At 47.2% G+C, this 24,775-nt stretch overlaps 1 pseudogene; it reads right to left on the bottom strand.

The window, feature by feature from the left end:
- Positions 1 to 13,343: 13,343 nt before the first annotated feature.
- Positions 13,344 to 14,672, bottom strand: LOC144139030 (uncharacterized; annotated as a pseudogene).
- Between the last annotated feature and the right edge of the window lie 10,103 nt (positions 14,673 to 24,775).

Genomic DNA, 24,775 nt, shown 5'->3' with positions numbered 1-24,775 from the left:
GGTGAACAGCAACAAGGCCGCTTATTTGAGGGGCCTTATGATATGGGGGCCGCTTCGTAAGCGGGAATAGATTAGCATAAAGGGCCGCGTAGGAAAATTACGGCGAGTGGCCTGCCGAACACACGGCCCTGTGTTTAGGTGGCCTGCTGGTTAGGTGGCCCGCTGGTTAGGCGGCCCTCAATACGGCCGCTTAAACATGGGGCCGCGTGTTCGGTGGGCCGCGTGTTTGGCGGGCCGCTTGCGCGCGAGGCCGCCTGAACCGACGCTTTATAAGCGGCTTTAAAATGACGCGGCGGCCCGCCTGCATGCGGGTCGTATAACCAGGAATTGACTAAGAGTGTAAAGACTGTTCTCCGCGGAGATAGAATGTATGTATTTATTGCACAAAAGAAAGAAAGGAAAGTCCACCAACAGGCGTAAATTGTCTCGCCTAGGGGCGCAACGGTTCGTTATTTTCCTAAAGACATTTTCGTCCCAAGTACTGCACGAATTACGGTTTACGCTACAGAGGAAGAACGTTTTTCACCGCCACATATTTTGCTCGACTTGTACCAGGAGTTGTTTTTCACTCATGACCTACTAGGAGGTATTTAAAACAGCTGCAACTTCTCATGCCTCTTCAAGTAAACAACGACCATTGTCTATTGTGTTTCTCTGAAACTGAAACACAACCTGTCAGCCTTAAGTTCCGTAGCAGCTTTGCGTGATGTTCTAAGCAGTAGGAAACTGTTCAGCCAACCGCGCACGCATTTATGGTTACACAATTATTTTATTTCCGCAGCCGGGTCTTCTAAAGATTACAACAGAGAACAAAGAAAAAGTCTGTATAACGGCCGTTCGCGGTAATTGTCTCCGCTTTATTTCCGCGAGAATATGCCGTAATTAGGTTTTATTTTCCCCTATATTGATTTTAGTCAAATTTTACATGAAATAATATATAAAATCATTTGTCGTTTTGCACCCGCAATGCTGGCTTAAAAACAGCATATATATTCGCATATGAAATAACTGGGAGGCATAGAGAGCGATTGCTTGTATTTCTTCCTCTTTCAATTTACGATTGGACTTTAGGGACGCAATTGCTTTTGATTTTTAGACGAGACCAATGCGATCCTCGAATGTTTAGAGCTCTTTTGCTATGAAGGTTCATATTTATTTATTTATTTATTTATTTATTTATTTATTTATTTATTTATTTATTTATTTATTTATTTATTTCAATGCTACAAAAAGGCATGCACCGAATATAGTGGGTGTTTCGTAACATAATATGAAAACAGTTGTGAAATCGAACACGAGTTGCACAGACCTCCCCAGTATCTACTGTAGAATCCCATTGATACGTTCCCGGATCATACGATTTCGCTGACACTACGCCCTCCATCGTGAACACTAAAAATGCCGCATAGCGTTACGGTGCTTTTTTACGCTCACTACGTTTCTGGATAACACGATTTACTAATGAGTACGTTCGAAACCTAAAAAAAAAACCAACTACGACCGGGTGATACATTTACGGCGAACAAAAAATTGTCTTTGCGCGGACCCAGCCTCAGCGCGCGCGGCGCAATTTCGCCAACGTCACCTGTATAACGACATCCCAATAACGTTGCCTAAGTCGTGCTCTATTTTTAGATCGCTACGTATATTGTACGTTCTCAGGGTGCCTAGTGCTGTGTCACCTCGCCAACGATGGCATGCATTTTTAGGGCGAGCACATCCGCCGCATCCTGAAAGTAACCAGCGAGTTCACTTTCAAAGCGTTTGTACTGAAGAACCTCGTCCCGGTGTCGGACGCAACCTCCATATGAAAGCGTTTCGGCGAACTCCCAATGAGGTCTGGCAAAAGAAAAAGACTGGGCGTGGGGGCTGGAGGCATAGTTGGTCACAGCACTTCGCAGACTCCTGAGGTGTCCTCGCGGAAACCTTCAGGTCCGCGGCCACCCATTTGAGGACCACAATGCAAAGTATGAATCGAAACTGGCGCACACGTCCCTAAATTATTGAATGAGTGTGCATATGCCATTTTTATATTTGTTTTGTTTATCTATGTGCCGGCAGAAATTCCAGCAGTGTGAAAAAAATCGGCGCCGCTTGCACAAGTGGTGCAAGGCGGGAGAAACAGCAGGGCTGGTGGCCCCTCTATGTTGTTCGAAAACCTGGCTGTGCTATGGGCGCCAAAATTCCTGGTAGGATTATTTATTTTTCCCGCTTCAAAATTAACCCATTTGCTCCGAATACTTGCGACAATTTATATGTGACTTGTTTTCCTGGTAGGCGTTGCGCATGGCGTACCAACACAATCGTGTTCTTCGAATATCCTGCAGATGTTATTGTTCCTTGCCGCTGCTAACAGTCCACCCCAGTTCTGTTTAACGGAGTAAAGCTCGAACCACGTTGCAAGCCGTGTTTTCTGGCCACCGGCACAGCCGGGCTTGAACGCGGTCGACGTTGGCAGGCCAGCTAGCTGAAACACCCTGACACAGTGCCGCATCTCGATGCTGCGGGGGCTAGGAGCCTTGTAGCTTGCAAAAGGTTTTGAACGTGAACCTGAGATTCAACCTAATAGAGATGCTGTGGCAACGACGGAGGGGCGCAGCATACATGCAAGATAACTGATTGCATGTTCTTAAAAATTCAAGGAAGCGTCATAATTGGTTCTATCATAATATTGAAGGGCAGTGCAAGCCAGCCAGACGAAGCGCGGAAGGGCGTCAAAATCGGTTTGATACCATGACTATAGAAACTGGTACTCACGTGGGTGGTCTTTATTTTGATACAGAAGTTATCGGAAAGTTGCATCAATAAAACGGGATGTTGGGCTAGTTGCTATATACTGAATGGGAGGTTTAGCGCAAAGACAAAGATGGTGGCAGACGAGACAGGCACAACCTGCCCCATAGTTAGTGCCTGGCTTGTCTGCCACCGTCCTCGTCTTCTTTGCGCTAGGCCTCCAATTGATTATCCGTAAGTGTTAGTCGAATAACGTTGCTTATTACGAACAAATATTTTTTTTCCACTGGAAGAAATTCAGCCGTAGGCGGAATAAACTCTGGTCTAGAAATAGCTCTCAAAGAAATTCTTTTATAAAAACACAATGACAAATTACCTAGTGGCACGTTGAAGGCATAGGAGTACGCGAAACATAAATATTGGTGAAATAACTTTTACCAACAAAAAAGGTGTGATTGTCGAAGGGAGTTTAAAAATTGGTTGCGTTTCATTACACTTGCACAGAAAGGTTAAATGGACAATTATGCTTCCTTGAGAATACGCGCCAATTCAACCTTGACATTTTTGAGACCGATGCACAACGACATCACATTCTACAATTTGTTTTGTAAATTTGCATATGCCGCAATGTTTTGTAACTCAGAGCTTGCACGGAAGTTCCCAACCGCATAAAGGGTTTGTTAAGCTTTTTCAGCCTACTTTTTGCGCACCTACCATGGTTTCCTACAGAGTGCGAGCTACCGAAAAAAGGCGTGCGCGCACGAGCCCCATGAAACGAGCCACGCAATTGCACTTACGAGGAACACCTACCCCTTTCCAGTGGGACAGAAATCAACTTGGTTTCCGCGGCATTACAAACACTGGAACATGTTTTTACTGTGGAAAAAGGATGCATATGCTCCTTCGATGACTCCTTAGAATGAGTGGGTGTTTATTTCGAGCAAACAGGTTCACAGGTTCAAGGAGTACAATAGGAAAAAGTTGCAACAACGCAGTCTGACGGGTCCTTGAATTCTTTATATTTGTCCGAGACAGGGTGTGCGCGCGCACGCACACACACACACACGCACGCACGCACACGCACACACACACGCACACACACACGCACACCCACACACGCACACACACACACGCGCGTGCACACGCGCACACGCACACATGCACAATAACCGCATACAATTTTATACGAAAGTAAACAAATTATAAGGGTGGAAAAACATCTTGTAGCATAGCTTACGAAAAAAAACGGAAACGCGAAAACTCACGGGAACAGGTGAAGAACAGTAAGTAACTCACTGTATAAACGTGTGCATTCGTATAAGCAGCAATAAGGACAAGGCTATGCGGATATGCAACCAAAAGACTATGATATGAATTACAGTAGACATGTGGAGAGAAAGAGTCATAACTTTAACGATACAGAGATATCAACCGAACCGAGCGTCGATCTTGGATTGCTATTCCATATGGAAACTAAACGAGCGAAAACATGTGAAACTCAATTGTAGGGAATGAAAGGGCTCATGCCCTTGCTCGTGCAAATCGAAACCCGAGCGACCCTCAACCCTGGCCCCAGGACTACAGCCCAAAGGAAGAACGCCCCGCTCATCGCAAGGCCCGGAGGCAACAGCTGAAGGACCTTCGCAGATCCCGCCGTAATCTTCCTCCTTCCACTTTTGACCTCACACGCCGCGAAGGCACTTACAACCGCCCGGCTCAGACTCTGTCCCTCCCTTGTGACCTCGTTCTTCACTATATCATGACCCGAGATGGCACGCCCCACTGTCAGGTGTGTGGTGCCTATCCCGACGTTAAACACACCTACTGGACTTGTCCTGGCGCCAGGCGATCACCTCACTTTCTTCATCCACACCTTTTACCATCCCACATTCCATACTCGTGGGAAAACTGGGCCGCTCCTTCGCCTGATCTTCGCCCCATCCTTCGGCCTCGCCTCGCCCGGCACATTGCCCACGTTCGGGGCCCTGACACCTGCGGAATTCCCACCTGAACGTCTTCCAGGCCCACCAGAACCACATTTACGGCAGCTCGAACATGGGCCGCTTTAAATAAAGTTTGATCTCTCTCTCTCTCTCTCTCTCTCTCTCTCTCTCTCTCTCTCTCTCTCTCTCTCTCTCTCTCTCTCTCTCTCTCTCTCTCTGCGGCCCGTACCTCGATATATGACATCAAGGGTCCGTACCCATTACGGAATGGCTGCGTGGCCATATTATGTTCCTGCCATCTTCAACGAATTGCCTGACGAATTGTTCGCTTCAACAACGCGGAACCACTTGCGTGCTGCTATGCTGGCATTAGAAATATGCTGAAGTATATATGTGTATGCGGTGATTGGTAGCTATTTCTTTGTTCTCTAATTGGTTTCTTGCGATGAGGAAAATGCCACCCATGTAGCTGAAACCCTTGTTGATTTATTGTATCTTTGTTTGTCTGTTTGTCTTCGTCTCTTCTGTTCGTCGGTTTTGTTTGCTTTCCTTTTTCTTTCCTCGCTGTAATTTTTCGTTCTCTCTTTTTCTCTTTTTTTATTCTCCTCTTTTTCTCTCTTTTCTTGTTTCCTCGCTGTAATTTTTCGTTCTCTCTTTTTCTCTTTTTTTCTTGTCCTCTTTCTCTCTCTTTTCTTGTTTGCTTCCCTTTTTTTAACTTCCTATTCAGTTACCACTGTCAATGAGTGTCTTTTACAGAAGTGAAGGCCGTTGCTGCCGGGCGACGCCGCACAAGCCCACCTGTAGGCTTTGGCGGCCCCATTTTGCTTCTGTATGTACTCCTTGATAATAAACAATGATTGATTGGTTGATTGATTGATTGATTGATTGATTTATCACATACTCCCTGTGTTGATTGATAAGTCCAAGCTTAGAGCAAATTAGTTTTCGAGGTAATTTGTCACTTGTATTCTAAGCGTTCGTGGAAATATAGCACATCAATATATAAGACAACTGGAAGACGCGAGGAGCTATAGTTTTTATGTCTTTCGCCTTTAGCCGGTACGACAACAGGTCGCTGGAAAATAATGTCGTGTCCACCTGCCCGTGCTGTGTGACGGCTGACGGCCCTCATCGGAGTCTCCACGGTTGACGCATGCGGTGATTATCCCATCCCCTCTCCTGCGGCCAGCCTGAGCGTAGTGGTCAGCCGGAGACTTCGTGGCTTTGCGGTGGCGGAAAAGCATTGCCGTGCGTTCCTGCAACTTTTCATACCTTTTTGCACACTGCATGGCTGCCGGGCGTCCGCGAGTGCGCCGTGACAGACCCTCCGTGAATTTCTGAGGGATGTCATTGCTCTCAATCACATCGGTGCGGATCACGTAACGAGGAAGGAAGCACAAATGGAATACCCGTGTGGCGGATGGTAGAGCATCGTGCACTTTCGGCAACCATAGCCGAAGCCACTGGCCCGCGCTCGTCCGTGCACTAAAAAAAGGGCTTTTTCGTAGTTTTCTCAAGTGTGTGCTACAATTAATCATGTACCAGTTTCAACAACACCTGCAGGCCACTCGAGGGAATTATCGTTGACTACAAGCCCGCACAAACCCATCAACCACACCAAAACGGACTCTACCCCGGAACCGTTCACCCATGTTTGCGCCACCAAAACAGTCAGAACAGTCTGTACGCCCGTGAGCCGTGAATATCTTCAGTTCACCGAGGACCACTGTCACCCAAGGCAGCTCCGGGGAGCAAATTCTCCCGCTCAAAACAACACCTTTTCGTCAGCTGGACTAAGCCTGCTAAAGTACCCCAATCTCTCAACGCAGTCATTCCGTGGAAATTGAAAACAGTGGACGGAATGTAGGTGACTTCACTTCTAAACCTATTCATGCAGCTCGAAAAAGTCCACCTAACACCTAGGAAAATCGTGTTCTGGCCCTGCTCGTAGTAATTGCAAATCTAACAAATAGACCATGCAAACCACGTTAGAACTTGGCCCGTGTATGTAGGCAGTCGTTCTATAAGGACACCAGCCTAGTGGTTACAGATGAAAAAAATACCGATTTCACCAAATTTAGCTGATTTTGCCAAAAACGTTTCAATACGCGATTTTATTTCCCGGGACCATAAACCGTAGCCAATTAAATGTTACAACCTAGGTTCCCTATAGCAAGGAACCGGCAATTCTGGCTGTAATCATGGAACCTGCTAACGATCAGTACTGGGCCGAGTAAGCCCCAGGAACGATGACACGAACGAAGGAAAAACGCAAGAAAAACACGCATCAAGCAGGGAAAAAGCTTCACAGAAAGAAAACCGAAGGCAAAATGATCAAAGAACCGTCAGATCTTTCATCGGACACTGCCGAGGTTTCTAAAGTACTTCTTCCCGAGACAGAGAAAGCAGAAAAACTAGAACAAGTGCAGGGATACAAAGAAGAAAGAGCACTTCCCTTCACAAACGCAAACTCAACAGAGGACTCCGCATCGGAACGCGGCTTCCCAGAACAACAGTCGAAACAGAGTAAAAGCGCTGAAGACTGTAAGGACGATTTCCCTAGCCTCCAACACGCTCTCACAAGTTATGCAGGCAAGGATGATTCTCTTCTGGCCAAGCTGACGAAGAGCGATCGAAGGTTTTTAAGTCGTTGATGTCGATTTCAAACAAGTGCCAAGAACAAGAAGTTCCCAAAGGCTCGGACTTTCTACTAACAGAATACACCAGAGCAAAGACGATTGCGCTTGAAGGAAACCAAGAACTGAAATTTCAACAATGGGAGGTCAAGGGTCTCAGGGAGGCGCATGCCATTATACCAGGAGCTCCTATATGGCCCAAGAAACAATGCCCGAAGTCTGAGCCAGACGAACCTGCAACAAAGCAGAAAACAAAAACTGCACTGGTAGTGTAGTCAAACTTTCCTTCTGTGAAAGTAATTGAGGAAATCAAGACTACCATTGACCCCGCGCACATAGGCGGCCTTAACGATGTTAAGGCCGCCTATAGAAGGGGTAGTCATCTTTTCCAGTTGTAAAACAGGAATAGACAGACTTAAAGAAATTATCAAGACACATGACAGCTTGAAAAAACAGTTCACGACAGAAGTCCCGAAGGCAAAGCTCCCAGAAATCAAAATAGTCGGCATAGAAGAGGACATCGAGACAGACTCCATCCCCCAACGTCTCATCAAGCAAAACCACATCGACTGCTTGGAGGGGGATCTCAAGGTCAAGGCATCGTGGGAAGGAAAACATAATAAGAGAGTCATCCTGCAAATCACGAAAAAAGCATATAATTCACTGCCGGGGAAAACTCATCTGAACATTTCATGGACACGGTGTCGTTTTTTTATAACACATTCCTCCCACGCTGCAGAAATTGTTCAGTCTGCGGCCACCTGGAGAAATACTGCAGTTCATCAGACTCAAAAGACTCCAGGTGCTCCGAAGACCGCTACTACGAAGGCTGCACCAGGCCTCCCTCCTGCTGGGTGTACAAGAAGCACAAATAGGACAGCGGCGAGGACATTGACACGCGCCATGCCTTCTCCTTCCGCGACTGCCCGACGTACCTCCGGCGCGTCGCGGAGGAGGCTGAGCGCATCTTCTTGTCAATGTGTGAGTAAGCTCATAGTAGGGAATTTTTGAACTGCTATAGAAAAGCTCCCATTCGCGCATATATATACGTGGTATTGCTGCAGTGACCATAGCTTCGAACTTTGAACGATGGAAAAGGACAGAGCCAAAGGAGCACAAAACGCGAAATAAATCGGGAAATTGGCATTTGGGGCTCTGGACGGGACTGCAGTATTAGAGGCAACTTGACACATTCCCTCTCATTACGACACTTATGAAAAGTGGTAAATCTTATTATGACATTGACCGTTTTTTCAAACCATTTCCCGGTTGTCGTAAAGCAGCTTTGATGCATATTGTCACGAAGTCAAAGACGACGCAGTTGTCTTCAAGGAAAACAAGTTTATTGGAACGAACTTGTGCTCCTCTAACAACTGAAAGAATACAGAGCCGGCGAAGCGGCAGTCAACAAAGCGACGTGTTCAGGCGAGCTCCGGCGATTCGAATGCCATGGCGTCTGCTCTGCAGGCTTTTATCTTTCGGCGCAAGTGTTTCTGGAACCGTCGATTCACATCCAGAACATTGTAGATCAAAGAAGATTATTCTGGGCTAGTGACGTTAGGGCCAAATTTCAGCCTGCTTATCTGAATGGGATAGCCCGTGCGGCATCAAAATAAAGAATGGAAGCCGCGCTTAGCTTGGAAGGCAGATAACACAGCCGGGCGTGGCACGGCTGTAAAAACAAACAATAAATAAACAAGCCCATACATGGTTCGTGGCATTACCCCCCCCCCCTCTAAGAGTGCATCGACTCGATGCTAATATAAAATACATTCTGAAAAAACAAGAAAAAACAATTACGCACACCTCCCCTCACGGGAGCCCTGGTGTGATGCGCCGCTGAAGGGGGTTCCATTGTGCGTTTCCGTTGGGTCGACTAATCGAATTCCGTGAACAATCGTCGGGTATTGCGAGAGAGAGAGAGAGAGAGAGAGAGAGAGAGAGAGAGAGAGAGAGAGAGAGAGAGAGAGAGAGAGAGAGAGAGAGAGAGAGAGAGAGAGAGAGAGAGAGAGCAAGCAAGCATAGCGCGGCCGACCGTCGACTGAGAGACCGGCCGGAGCGCGGCACTCCGAATATGCGCAGCGGGCCCGAAGGAGAGGAGACCGCGGAGAGAGAGGGCGCTGCACATGCGCACAGCGCGCTTGCGCCGCGCGCAGCGCCGCCCACCGGTGCAGTGAGAGCGCGTCGCACTGCGCCCGCCACAGATGTTGGGGGAGAGGGGGCGCTATCACGGCGAGAGGAGGAGGGGCGCAGCGGTGTGGACAACAACGGACGCACGCAGGAAAGACAGGGCCGCCGGCAAGAGATGCTCTCAGCGTCGCTTCTAAAAAGTCCGTCATTTTGCATAGTAAGGTTTCAAGCGAACCACGTGGACGACTTCGGGCCACGTGTGTCGTCGTGATGTTCCGGAATCGCCATCGGGGATCACCTCGTAGGTAAGTTGGCCGACACGTCGTAGAATCTGGTAAGGTCCGAAATACCGTCGCAGGAGCTTCTCACTGAGTCCGCGCCGTCGGATGGGAGTCCAAACGCAAACACGGTCCCCTAGGTGGCACTCGACGTCTCGGCGTCGGAAGTTGTAGCGCCCGGCGTCCAGCAGCTGCTGGTTCGTTGTACAAACTCGAGCGAGCTAGCGGGCCTCCTCCGCGTGCTGAAGGTATCCTTAGACGTCGGGGTTGAGGTCGTCGTCTTCTACATGCGGAAGCATGGCGTCAAGCATCGTAGTCTACAGTCTTCCGTAGACAAGCTCGAACGGCGTAATTTGCGTAGTTTCCTGGGTAGCCGTGTTGTACGCAAACTTGACATACGGGAGCACTTCGTCCCAAGTCTTATGTTCAACGTCGACCTACATTGACAGCATATCCGCGATCGTCTTGTTCAGACGCTCCGTTAGTCTGTTCGTTTGGGGGTGGTACGCCGTCGTTCTTCGGTGGTCCGTGTTGATGTAGCGTAAGATTCCTTGCATAAGCTCTGCAGTGAAGGCCGAACCGGGGTCCGTGATTAGGACTTCCGGGGCTCCATGTCACAGCACAACTTGGTTAATGAAGAACTTCGCGACTTCTTGTGCAGTCCCCCTCGGTAGAGCGGCGGTCTCCGCGTAGCGCGTCACGTAGTCTGTCGCTACGACAATCCACTTGTTCTCGGATCGGGATGTAGGGAACGGGCCCAGGAGGTCCATTCCAATCTCTTGGGAGGGCCTCGACGGGACGGCGATCGGCTGCAGAGGTCCGGCGGGTCTCGTCGGTGGCGTTTTTCGTCTCTGACAGTCGCGGCAGCTCCGGACGTAGTGGGTGACGCCGGATGTAAGGCGGGGCCAGTAGTACCTCGCCTTGATTTTTCCAATTGTGCGAGCTGTGCCGAGATGTCCGGAAGACGAGTCGTCGTGGCACGCTTCCAAAATTTCGTCACGAAGATCTGCAGGGATGACAAGGAGGTAATTCGTTCTCGTTCCGGGGCTGAAATTTTTCTTCACGAGGACGGAGTTTTTGAGGCTGGATGCTGGTAAGTTTCATTTGAAGGCCATAGACACGGCGATACGGCGTCCTTACAGGTGACGCGTAACTCGGGGTCGGCATGCTGTTGAGCAGCTAGATGGCTCTCCGTCATGACTCCGAAGAACGCGCTGTCGGCATCGGAGTCTTGCGGTGTTGGATCGATGGTGGCACGGGACAGACAGTCGGCATCGGAGTGTTTCCTGCGGGATTTATGGACAATTGTAACGTCGAATTCTTGCAGGCGCAAGCTCCATCGCCCAAAGCGGCCAGAGGGGTCCTTCAAATTGGCGAGCCAACACAGCGCATGGTGGTCTGTCACAACCTTGAACGGTCTACCATACACGTATGGGCGGAATTTCGAAATGGCCCATTTGATAGCCAGGCACTCTTTCTCCGAGGCAGAGTAGTTTTTCTCCTCCTTCGACAGACCACGGCTGGTATAGGCGAGTACATTTTCGCAACCGCTTTGCTTTTGGACGAGGACGGCACCCAAACCCATATCACTGGCGTCCGTGTGCATTTCTGTTTTGGCGTTTTCGTCGAAATGAGCGAGCACGGGTGGGTTTTGCAGGCGTTTTTGCAGCTCGTAGAATGTCTTTTCTTGGTCGTTTTCCCAGCTAAAAGGCGTGCTATTTTTCGTCAACCGTCTGAGTGGCTCTGCAATGCGGGCGAAGTTTTCGACGAAGCGCCGGTAGTATGCGCACAGTCCGGAAAATCTTCGCACGCCCTTCTTGTCTTTCGCCCTTGTTATGTTCGCAATGGCTGAAGTTTTTGCCGGGTCAGGTAGGACTCCCGTGGCGTTGACGACGTGGCCCAACAACTTCAGCTCCTCATACGCGAAACGACACTTTTCAGGCTTCAGCGTTAACCCCGACGTACGAATTGCCTCGAGTACAGATTCCAACCTTCCAAGGTGTTCGTCGAAACTCCGGGCGATTACAACAACGTCGTCGAGGTATACCAGGCAAGTGTGCCACTTCAGACCAGCTAGCACAGTGTCCATGACTCTTTAAAACGTTGCTGGCGCCATGCACAGGCCAAAAAGCATCACCTTGAACTCGTATAGGCCGTCCGGGGTTATAAATGAAGTCTTCTCTCGCTCTCTCGTCCACTTCAATTTGCCAGTAGCTGGTTTTCAGATCCATCGATGAGAAGTACTTGGAATGGCAGAGGTGGTCGAGGGTGTCGTGGATTCGTTGCAGGGGGTACACGTCCTTTTTGGTGATTTTGTTCAGTCGCCGGTAGTCAACGCAGAACCTTAATGTGCCGTCTTTTTTCTTTACGAGTACGACCGGCGCAGCCCAGGGGCTTTTCGATGGCTGTATAATGTCATCGCTGACCATGTCGTCGACTTCAGTACGGGTGGCTTCCTGCTCGTGTGAAGACACGCGGTACAGTGACTGTCGTTTAGGTCGGGCTCCATCTTCGGTTATAATACGGTGCTTCGCTCGGGTGTCTGACGTAATTTGAACTCGACGAAAAACACTCGCTGTAGCGACGCAGCAGAGCCAATAATTTGTTCCTTTGTTCTTGCGGCAGCGCGGGATTCACGTCGAAGGGCTGCGGAAGCTTGATGGTGTCTTCGGGTGTGCGTTCAAAGTCAGCGACCGCGATCATGTCACTTGCTTCTTGCGGTTCTTCGAGGAACGCAATTGCAGCTCCCCTGTTTAAATGCTGGTACTCTTCGGTGAAATTCGTGACCAAAACGTGAGATTAGCGTTGCCTACAGTGCGCAATGCCTCTTGCGACGAAGACACCGTGGTCGAGAAGCAACCTTTGATCACTCTCTACGATAGCGTCGATGTCAGAAGCAGCATCCTCACAGTAGACGGCGATCATCAAGCTTGCGCGGGGTGGCAGGGTTACATGATCGTCGGCGATCCTTAGAGTAGCACGGTGATCGGGGTTCGGCTGCGGCGTCGTGGAGTGATCGGAGGAAAAAGTGATCGACTTTATCTGCAGATCAATTATTGTGCTGTTGTCCGTCAAAAAGTCCAAGCCGAGAATTACGTCGCGGGAGCAGTGAGGCAAAATAACGAACTCAGCAGGGTACGTGGTGCCGCCTGTGGTCACGCGTGATGTGCACGTTCCACTTGGCGTTACGAGATGGGCTCCTGCTGTGCGTATATGCGGACCGCCCCATGTGGTCTTAACTTTCTTCAGCTTCGATGAAAATGAGCCGCTCATTACCGAGTAGTCGGCTGCCGTGTCGATGAGGGCGACTACGTCAAAGCCGTCGATGGACAACTGGACGTCGGACGCCGCTTTCCTTGAGTTTCGGGTGCATCGGGGCGTTGTATCTCCGCTTGTGCGTGTTGATGGTCGGGCACTATGCGTCGTCATTGTCGTCGTCTTCTCAGCGGCAGGCTCTGTCATTTCGGGTACGCGTCGCGTCGTGTCGTCGTCGGGTTCGGCAGTCACCTCCGGGTTAGATAGAGTCGTTGGGCTGCGGGTACGGTGTTCGGTGCGGCCATGCGTCGCTGGAGGGTTTTCGTTTTTTCGCCGTTCTGCAAGTTCACCTCCAGAAGTTGCTGCTTTTAGTTTCCCCAGCGTGGGCTGGGGAACCTTGCACGTGAGAAGTCAGTGGTGCTACGGCTGTTCGGCGACTTGTATGGGTAGGGCGACAGCGAACGGTTGAAGCGGGCATGTCCTCGGTTCGTGTTGGACAGGTATTCGTCAATCTCAGTAGGGCGCTGGCCGGGTCGGGGGCGTGGTGTGTCGACGGAGAATCCTCGCAGACCGAGCCTCTTGTAAGGGCAGCGATGGTAGATGTGGTCGGCCTCTCCGCAGTGGTAGCACAGCGGGCGGTTATGGGGCGTTCGCCACACTTCGGTCTTCCTCGGCGTCTGGTATTGGACTACCGGGGGTCGAGCGGGCGACAGGGGACGGCGGTATGGCAGGGCCTCTTGACGAAGGATTGGAGCAGGGCGGGGTCGACGAAGAGCTGCGGAGTAGGTCATCGCTTGTGGCTCACGGGGTGCTTCGGATGGCGCAGAAGCCCCCAGTGCCTGTTGAACCTCTTTTCGGACGACGTCAGTCAGGGAAGCGACTTGAGGTTGCTGCGTCGTTGGAAAAAGCTTCCGAAGCTCCTCCCTGACCACGGCTCGGATGGTCTCGCGCAATGTATCGGAGCTTATAGTTGCGGCATCGATTGTCTCCGAGAAAAGCGTGTTGACAGGGCGGTCGTACTGCCTCGTTCAAATTTCGAAGGTCTTCTCCAATGCGGCAGCCTCAGACGGGAATTCAGTCACCGTTTTAGGCGGGTTGCGGACTAGGCAGGCAAAGAGTTCTTGCTTGACTCCTCGCATTAGAAACCTGAGCTTCTTTTCTTCAGTCATTTCGGTGTCCGCGAGGCGAAATAGTTGCTTCATCTCCTCAACGAAGATCACGACCCCTTCGTTGGGGTGCTGTGTGCGCGTTTCCAACAAAACTGCGGCTCGTTCTTTCCGCACGACGGTAGCGAATGTTTTAACAAACTCGCTTTTAAGGCGAGTCCAGTTGGTCAGCGAGCTTTCACTCTTTTCGAACCACGTTCGGGCTCTGTCTTCCAAATAGAAGAAAACATGGCGGAACGTTTCTCCGTCATCCCACCTGTTAAAGATGCGGACGCGCTCCACTTTCTCCAACAACTCCTCAGAATCCTCTCCGGGAGATCCGCGAAACGGTGGTCGTTCCCGAGGCTGTCGCAGGACGGAGGCAGGATTAGAAGCGCTGCTCATGGTGCCTGCGTTGATCATGGTGGTTTTCACGTCATCTTCTTTCTTCACGTTGTCCGCAAGAAGTCCAAACTCTGGTTGAAGACCTTGCTGTCGGCGGCTGACACGAGCTGGGCTTGCTTGTCGGCTTGACGATGGCTTAGGGCTCATGTACCCAGCAGCTCCACCAGATGTCACGAAGTCAAAGACGACGCAGTTGTCTTCAAGGAAAACAAGTTTAATGGAGCGAACTTGAGCTCCCCTAACAACTCAAGAATACAGAGGCGGTGAAGCGGCAGTCAACAAAGCGACGTGTTCATCGAGCTCCGGCGATTCGAATGCCGCGGCGTCTGCTCTGCAGGCTTTTATCTTTCGTCGCAAGTGCTTCTGGAACGGTCGATTCACATTAAGAACATTGTAGATCAGAGAAGATTATTCTGGGCTAGTGACGTTAGGGCGAAACAGTCTGCTTATCTGAATGTGATAGCCCGTGCGGCATCAAAATAAAGAATGGAAGCCGCGCTTAGCTTGGAAGGCAGATAACACAGCTGGGAGTGGCCCGGCAGTAAAAACAAACAACAAATAAACAAACCCATACATGGTTCGGGGCAATATAAATGCCAGGAGCATGAGAAACAAGCTAGATGACAATAGTATATTCTTTGAAACAATTAAGCCTGAACTTGATCTGGTGTGTTTTTCGGAAGCTTGGTTGACTAAAAATGATACGATTCCGTTCTTTAACGGATACCGATCGAAACATCTTTTCAGACAGGCCAGGAGGGGGTGGGTGGATTGGCAATTTACCTTAAATAATCCATAGCGTATACGGTCAGTGACGACTTTCTACGAGTACTAACGATGCTGAGTTCTTAACAATTCATTTGGGAAAGACCACAGCGTCTGTCGTCTATAGAACTCCAAATGGGGACAGAAAAAACATTAGTATTTTTCTTGAACGACTCCTTCAGTTTGGTAGCAACAATCACAACTCTCGTATTAATAGGGGGGATACCAATATAGACATACGCTCAGCGGATAAGTGGTCTCTGGAAGTAAAAAGCGTACTGGCATGCCATGCATACACAAATCTCGTAGAACTACTGACTAGGGTATCTTCTGGTAGTGCTTCCCTGCTAGATATCTGTTATTATAATATCAACATTGATGAGATTCAGGCTGGCGTGCTTTTCGTTGATCTTAGTGATCATTTACCAGTGTTTTGTTTTGCGAACACGAAGGTTACTGTAAGCGGCAATAGTTGTGAAATAATTTTTTGGCGTAGAATAACCAGCTCGGGACTGGAGCAGTTTAGAGACCTTGTCAGAGTTTTCGACTGGAAGGAAGTTTTTGCTCAAAACGACTCAAACAAAGCTTATGGCCTTTTTTGAGGCATATACTACCATGCTACGACTTAGCGTTTCAGCCAGTGGCAAAACAAAAAATTCCCGAATGGTGCGAAGGCCCTGGATAGAGCAACAACCTCTTAAACGAATTAAAAGTAAAAACTCAATGTATCACTCTTTTGTTCGATCCCGTTACCATAACCTACTTCTAGACTTAAAAAAAAAAATGTAGAAACAAACTGTAGAGCGACCTCAAAAGTGCCAAGCTCAGATACTATGAACGCCTCTTCGATGATATAGGTAACGATTAAAAAAAGATATGGGAAACAGTGAATGTGCTAACGGGCCGCAAGAAGTGCACGCAGTTGCCTGTTGCTCGCTTGAACGGTAGACGGGTAGAATCAGCCGAAATGGCAATCGCAATGAATAGGCATTTCATCAAAGCAGGGGCTTACGTTTCGGAGGTCGATGAAGATAAAAGTAGCGCTGTACTGGAGCAGTCACAACTCCCAAACTCTATATTTTTAAGTACGACAAACGCGAGCGAGGTGCAAACTTTTATTCTTGAACTTAAAAACAACGTCGCATCTGGCATCGATGGCATTGCACTACTTTCTATTAACCAGATCACTTCAGAAACTAGGGAAGTTTAAGCTTTTAATAATAGTTTGACATTATCTAGTGGTGTTTTTCTTCAAAAAGTGAAAGTAGCGCGCGTTAGGCCAATTCACAATGGTGGTGACGAAGACCAGTTTTCTAATTACAGGCTAATCTGTGTGTTGGCGGTCTTTCCAAAAATATTCGAAGATGTGATACATAATAGACTAACAAACTTCTTCAACACACACAAGGTCATTTCTCCGTATCAGTGCGGCTTTCAAAAAAACAAGTCAGTGCAGCAAGCTCTACTTAATATTAAGGACAGTACAATAGAAAATATAGAGGGAAAGAAATTTACACTCGGGTTATTCGTGGACCTACAAAAAGCATTTGACTCTATCAATCTTGAAATATTGCTAAGAAAACTAAAAAAATTAGGAATACGCGTAGTAGCGGCTGACCTGTTAAGGAGCTATATGAGTAGCAATTTTTTGATTAATTGATTTGATTGATTGTGGGGGTTTAACGCGCCGACGCAACGCAGGCGATGAGGCGCGCCGTAGTGGAGGGCTCCGGATTAATTTTGACCACCTGGGGATCTTTAACGTGCGCCGAAGTCTCGCACACACGGGCGTTTTTGCTTTTCGCCTCCATCAGAAAAGCGGCCGCCGCGGCCGGGAATCGAACCCGCGACCTCGTGCCCAGCAGCGCAACGCCTTAGCCACTGAGCCACCGCGGCGGGTAGTAGCAATTTCTTGAATTTAATGGTGTTTCACCGGAGGTAGTGGCAATAGAACAGGGTGTTCCGCAAGGATCAAAGCTGGGACCGTTGTTATTCTTAATATATGGGAATGATATTTCGCACATACCTTGTACACCCCAGATAGCCATGTGTGCAGATGACAGGAACATATTTTTCTCTGGTAGCAGTATCACAGAAGTCCAGCATGAAGTAAATAGATATTTAGAAATGTTGTCAAAGTGGTTGCACGAAAATAACTTACAGCTAAACGTATCGAAGACATTCTATATAATTTTTAGACCAATTATAGGAAGATATATCATAGCATTCATATTGAATATCGGGGCAATATGATCAACCTAGTCAAAGAACAGAAGTTCTTAGGAGTATGGTTTCATGAAGAATTATCTTGGCATCCTCATATAAAACACCTAGGCAATGAAATTTCAAAAAAGTATTGGCGTTCTCTACAGATTGAGAGGTTTATTACCACTTTGGTTGAAAACACAGCTTTATAATACTCTTATCTATTCTGGGCTCTGCTACGGAATATTAACGTGGGGAACAACAAACAAAACAAATTATAAACGGCTCATTGTGTTACAAAAAAGAGTTCTCCGTCTATTTGCCAATATTCACGGGCACTATGCCGACTTGAGAACGGGTCCACTATTTGTACAGTACAGTATGCTTAAGTGTGACCAAATTTATTATATGAAGCTTTTACAAGTTATACAGGAATAACATCTTCATGACAAACAGCGACAATAGCAGTAGGTGTGCCAAAATACATACACCCAAATTGCGAACTACGGCAGGCAGTCTTTTCTGTTTCAACGCACCGAAATACTCAACAAAGTTGCAGACTACACTGATTTCAAATGCAGTAGAAACATATATAAAACACAGGCGAAAGAATACCTCTTAAGCCAGAATATCTTCTTCAATGGCTAGAACTGTGGATATTGTTTAGACTTGTTTAGTGCGCAGGTTTTGTAGTTGTGTATATCTTTAAAACTCAATCATAGTTCTACTCTGATTGTCCACTTGTACTTTGTTTTACTTACTCTTTTGTACTCTTACGTACTTTACTGTACCTTTTCAATACTGTTCTGTAATGTATTGTGCTCTACATGTTGCTTGTATTTTTATAACTCTTATTAGAATTTCCAGCTTGTTTGATTTTGCTTCTTGATTGTACCGTACTGAAGGGGGCTGGGGCCTCTGTCAGGCTTTGTAGCCTTTAACCCCAGCCTGCCTCCGCGTACTTCAGAGGAAATAAATCTTTTGAATAATGAACAAAAATTTGCAATTAGACCTAATGCATGCAATTTTGTTTGATTTTTTCCGGGAACGAATGCGTCCTCAACCCTTTGGCTCTCTACTTTCTTGAAGTTTCTTTTTTATTTATTCATGTATTTTAATACTAGAAAATCGTAAATGCAAAAATGGGGAGGGCTTCGTAAACATAAAACGCGAACAATTCCGAAATTAAACGTAATACTTGCCCGTACCTACGATATATTCATTATAACCTCGGTAGCAAGATAACGCTGTGGAGGCTCCATAGCCTCCATAGCGTAATGAAGGCTATGGAGGTTGCATTGAGACTATTACTTACACAGAGACCGTGGATACGATAGAGTGAAAGGACATTTACGCAATATAACTGGCCCCATGTTAATAAAAATTTGCGGACACTGAGAAATCGGTTCTATCATTTCGAGAAAGGTGTCAGCAACACAAGGGTACGCTGAAAGGCGGTAAAATTGATCCGCTACTTCGACGACTATGTAAAGTGACATCTTGGTGGAAACAAAAGCGCCCAAAAAAAACAGGGACGAAGGAAGACGTTGGTATTTAAATTTGGGAGCCATATTCACCGTGAAGCGTTAAGCGAATAGCGTTGCAAAGTCCGAACGTCTCATTTATGAAATATGAGTGCATAAGGAGTTGCTATGATTGTTTGCATTGTTAGAAATATAGGAAAACGGGAAAAAAGTCGGGAGTAGAGATAGCCTTTAAAAAAATTCATTTACAACAAAAGCACAATTAATGAAAAATAAACGCAGTAGAACCTGTAAAGGCGTAGGATAACGAGAAACATACATATTGATTAAAAAAATGGAACTAATAAAAAGCTACACTTGTGCAGCCAGTTTAATAACTGGTTGCCTTTCATTAGAGTTGCACAGACGGGTGGACTATAATGCCGCTGGACCATACGCGCCCTAATTCGCGCTTGCTTTAATTGAGAGTGATGTCAAATCACAACGTAAGTTTTCGCAAAATTCTCATCTTTGTAAGTGCCATAATTTTCTGCAAATTCGGATTGGCGGACCCGCCGAAATGAATTCCGAGTTTATTGAGATTTTTTCAGTATTCTTTTCGAGCACATGCCTGATTGTCTTACAGACTGCGAGCTACAGAAAAACAGCTACCCGGATACTTCTACTTACATAGAACCATGTATTCCTATTCAACGGCAAAACAAGCAGCTTCTTTTCCGCTGCGGTACAGAGAGTGGCACAATTTTTCTGCGGTGGAAAGATAAATATGCTCCTTTGATGATTGTTTTGAATTAATAATGTTTACTTTTCACGAACAGGTTTATGGAGGAGAATGGGAAAACGTTGCAATAACGCAATTTAACGGAACATGCAATCGTTTGCAGCTGTCCGAAGGAGCGAAAACACACAAAATCAAGCATCATACATTTCTCCACGAATGTAAGCATTGTAGAAGTTCGGAAAAACATCTGGTAGCCCACTTTATTATGCACAAAAGGAAACGCGAACACATGGTGGATGGGTGATGTATAGAAGGCAGGGCGCTATGTAATCTTCTACATTCCTATAAGAAGTAATCCGGGCAAAGACTACGCGGATATGAGATGAAAAAAAAAAATTACAGGAATTGCAGAAACGAGTTTACTCATGTAAACAAAAAAAGAGATAACTCTACTGATACTAAAAAGTCAGCCTAGCACTCAGCTTTGATTGTCGATCCACATAAATATATGGGGGCAGCTTCGCACTGGTGGCGTGAAGACTCGGTAAACAGCGAAGCTGGCGGTCTCACTTGGCTTATGGCTAGGTGGGGCCGCAAGTTTATGGCTTGGCTAAGTTTATGCGTGGTTATGCTTCAAGACTGGTCCACGTTTTCTGCATGGTGTCGTCGCTAGCTCTCCAAAGAGAAATGAACACTCGGTAAATAAAGTATGTACAATGTACACGTGCCAACTGGCTTTACGGTGAAGCTCTAAGAGTAGTGAAGGACGCAGCGGAACGAGTGTTTGCTCAAAATTTTTTAACTCGTTCTGTAGCCAGCGTTCAGCTTGTGTGGTCTGGCGTGTGGGACACTAATTAATAGGTTGGTTAATATTATCGCTTCTCGGAATTTCGGCTTGTTCCATCTTGGCAATATTCTTCTCTTTCAGCCATCTTAACTGCGCCACTCGTTGCAAACAGCGGTAGTGCCAGTCACCCCGCGACGCGTTCCCAAAGCCGTGCTTGTACCAGTTGTATCGCGCCTTTGACAGGTGGTGACACGAGTCCCGCCCGAGCGCAGAGTGGCAAAGCTACGGTTAAGCGGTGCCGGCGCGCGCGATGACGTCATTGCTCGGCGAGGTTTTCCGGCGCACGTTCGCGGCCCAACCAGCAGGTTAAAAAACATCGCTGTTAAAACGAAAAGATCTAAAATACGCGTAACTTGCACCCGCACGGAAACGCACACAAAACGCTCACAAACACAAACGGCCACAGAAACGCCCGCTTAACACACGCAAGGGAGTATGGTTATGGCAAAGCGTCCACGGGATTCGTTCCAAGATGAATTCCGAGAAATGAAAAAATAAACAGGGTTTTGTAGCTCAAGCAGCCGAGTACAATGAACCGATAACGTTATTCAGTATATGACGTGAGACAGCAAGTAGACGCAATGCCATATTCATGGAGGACCTTGGCGCTGCGACGCAATGACGCACATGCAGTAGATGATTGATCCCCTAACGAACATGACATATCTGACAGGGAAGGGAGGTAACTCGGCGAGTATTGCGAATGAAGTCAGTGGTGAGGTTTCGTTTATGGGTTGCCTGGATAGCATGGCAGATAAGGCATAAACGGTGGCTATTTGTTAGGTTTATTGGGCTACAAGCTGAACCCGAGGATATATCGAGCTCATTAAATAAGAACCTTTCTATAGATCTGAGAATTTCGGAAGATATTATTTGCATGAGATAATTTCTGTGCCGTAGCGGAACATACAAAGTTGTATTATATAAAGAAGTTTTGTTTTATTCTTTGCTTGCTTGATGATGTAACATTTTTTTTATTTCTTGCGATAAATGACTGTAGAAAAAAAAGTAATACGGTGTTGTAGCGGGAATACAGAGGTAGGGCACAGAGGAGAGTTGCAGTAGAGGAATTATTCGAGGAGTTACGAAAAAAGCGGATTATTGGTTTTTGGATGCAAAACAGGCAGACAGTGTATGTCGCAGCGGTGGCACTCGAAATGCGAATGCAGTATGTAAATAATCTACCAAATTTAGAATTGTATAGATAGGGATTACAGAGGCTGTAGTTAAATATACTTGTGCCGCGATCGGGTAAACTTGGACTTTTAACGAATGTTGTGCGCATTTCACGACGCATTTTGGTCAAAATAGAAGCCAAAGGTTTCTGGTGTAATTTGTGATGTAATTGTGATGTGACACCGATGTAATTTGGTCTCATGATTGGGTGGTCGGGATGGTCGGTTTTAAGTTGTATCCTGGTGTTCCCTGCGCATATAATAAATTTTGTAGCATGGGAAATCTTCACTTCTGTAAATCAGAGCGCCGTCGTTCTTATTTTCTGCGTTGTGGTTGTGCATTCGAGAATATGACAAACGAACTTCCCTAAGCATGAACGTTAACTATGTAGCCTATATATATATATATATATATATATAGCAGAACAGAGAGATACGGGACGAGGGACTCGGTAAAGATACATATCAAGGTTGCAGTCGTCATTGCCAGTGCTATTCGGCTTTTTTTTTTTTTTCGAAATATATAATAGGGCCGAATGACGTGTGCTTGTCACGTTTCTTTGATTCATTGATAAATAAGCGAAAATATAAGTCGAGAAAAAATCCGCCGTTTTCCGGGAGCGGGACTCGAACCCACATCTCCGCATAACCGGTGCGGTGCGTTAACCAATTATATATATATATATATATATATATATATATATATATATATATATATATATATATATAGATAGGGCAGCAGTCTACAACGCCAAAGGAGGCATAGGGGTGCGGTTAGGCTCTTTTCTTTTTCACTACGGTTAATGAAGTAAACATTTTTTTAATATACAGAAGAAAGAAAGAAAGAAAAACACGTAATCGAAAGGCGTGGGTTCGGTCCCCACTCTGTGCGCGTGTTTTTCTTTCTTTCTTTCTTCTGTATATTAAAAAAATGTTTACTTCATTAACCGTAGTGAAAAAGAAAAGAGCCTAAACTCACCCCTATGCCTCCTTTGGCGTTGTAGACTGCTGCCCTATCTTTCTGTATTTCCTCAACGAGCCCCTCATTTCCTTAATATATATATATATATATATATATATATATATATATATATATGAGTTCGCAGTCAAGGAAACCTCGGAAAGCAAAGGAGAGGATGTGGTAGATCATTGACACAGATAAAGAATTTGGAAAGAAAGAACGTGGAAAAAAATGCCCGCCTGGTTGGATCCGAACCTACGACCTCCAGAATACCGGTCTGGTGCAATAACCACTACGCTACCGGCGGGGCCAGTTTCCCCTCCACTTTCTGGGGTATTTATGTTTAGGTATTTTTGTTTCCTGTGATTGGGGGTGGTAGCCAGCGCCACTCAGACTACTCCGGGTGAAGGGGGCCTTCTTTTTAACCCCCGGGCCGTGACTCGAGTGTCTACGACATGTCGAGATTGGTGGACCAGCGTTGAACCCTCTTAAAGGAGCCATGAAGAGAAAACAAAAGTTTGTTTTATTCGAAAGATTAGGTGTTTCATAGTACCCCAAGCGCTTTCCCGGAAGCAATTGATGCTTTATTCACTGAGGAATAAGGCAATTTAAGCCAAAATTTTAAATCTCCCGCGAAAATTGCACATTTGGTGACGTGAACAACGGCGTCATACGAGCCGGTCCATGAAACAGATACTTAGTATGCCGACTTCATATAGCACCCACACGCGGGAGTCAGACAGGAACCGAAACTCGTGCCGAAACCGAGACGGCGGCCATTTTAAAAATACTAGTAAAACCTAGTGCACCCGCAGCCCTAGTCATGGATTCGCCTGATCGGGAGAACAAAACTCTCGCCGAGGAGCTAGGGCTTTCATATAACAACCTCACACCACTTGAACGCTCAATGCTTCTAAGCGCACGAGCGGCAGGATTTGTGGGATACGCGGTGGACGGGAAAGCGACCATTCCGCGATAGCCACAACAGACGAACACCCTGCCGTCGGCACCGCTGCCTCGTCAGCCCCGTCGCGACGGATGAATAGAGACTGGTACGTATGTGCCGTATTTTTATTACGGTTAATAATAGTTCAATTTCAGTAGCAGTATCGCTTATGCCAGTTGGCCGGTGTCGTGTATGGAAAGCCGTTTGCGCGAGCTCTCTGCTCCGACCAGAAAGATACGAGCGTCAATGCGCAGTGTGCACGGCGTTTTTTTCCCCCCAAACTGAGAGCGCTTTGACGGCGATTTGACGAAGTCGGCGACGAGCGCCAGCATGCCCCAGGAGTGAGCTAACGTAAGGGTTCCTGCCGTAATCACTTCGTCGGAAATGAAGCAAGCACACTCGTACTTCCTTTAGCTCCATTTCTCCTCGGTTTGCAAAGTTCACAAAACGTAGCCACTTGCTTCGCCGCGGTTCGTCGTTTGGCAGCACATGAAAGCAGATCTCTTCACCGGCGGGGATGTCGCACTCCCTCGACGATTTGCCCGTACTACATGGGCATTTCAAAACGCAGCAACAAAATTTTTTTGTAAAGTAGTCGAACAAACTGAAGTTTTCAGTGGTTGTAAACTAGAAACGAGCTCGTAACGACAGCAGCAAGCCAACACCATTCGAAACTTATGCGACGACTGGCACTGTCTCGTCGCTTCTTGCTGTTGCTTACTCCCCTCGTTTCTATTTTTACCATTGCTGGTTGGCGATATGACGGCCAACCTCCTGTCAAGGGATTAGGATACCAAGCAAGGTCGCGGTTGTACGTGCTGGAACGGTTCGTTGGCGCCTAAGAGCCTCGAACCCGAAAATTCGTCTGCGCGACGGCGAGATGTCGAGCGCGGCCGGCGGTAGTTTCGTACGCATTGGCGCACATGCTTGCGTGTTCGTTCGGAACTTCAACCGTTTACTCCACCGTTCTTTGTCATAAAAAGAATGTGCAGTATGTTTCACGGGCATATAGCTCGCTATGCAAACTGTAAGCCCTGCCTAACATGCGTTTGCTGTTGCCGGCCTCCGCCAATCGCAGAGCATTCTCGAGTGACATCATAGGTTCTGTTGCGGAAAATGAGCTGGTGGGTCGCACGGTCATTTCCT

The sequence above is a fragment of the Haemaphysalis longicornis genome, unplaced genomic scaffold, assembly GCF_048455015.1.
Source record: "Haemaphysalis longicornis isolate Haplotype H1 unplaced genomic scaffold, Haemaphysalis longicornis Haplotype H1 scaffold_5, whole genome shotgun sequence".
NCBI lineage: Eukaryota > Metazoa > Arthropoda > Arachnida > Ixodida > Ixodidae > Haemaphysalis > Haemaphysalis longicornis.
This window is presented reverse-complemented; position numbering and strand designations above follow the sequence as displayed.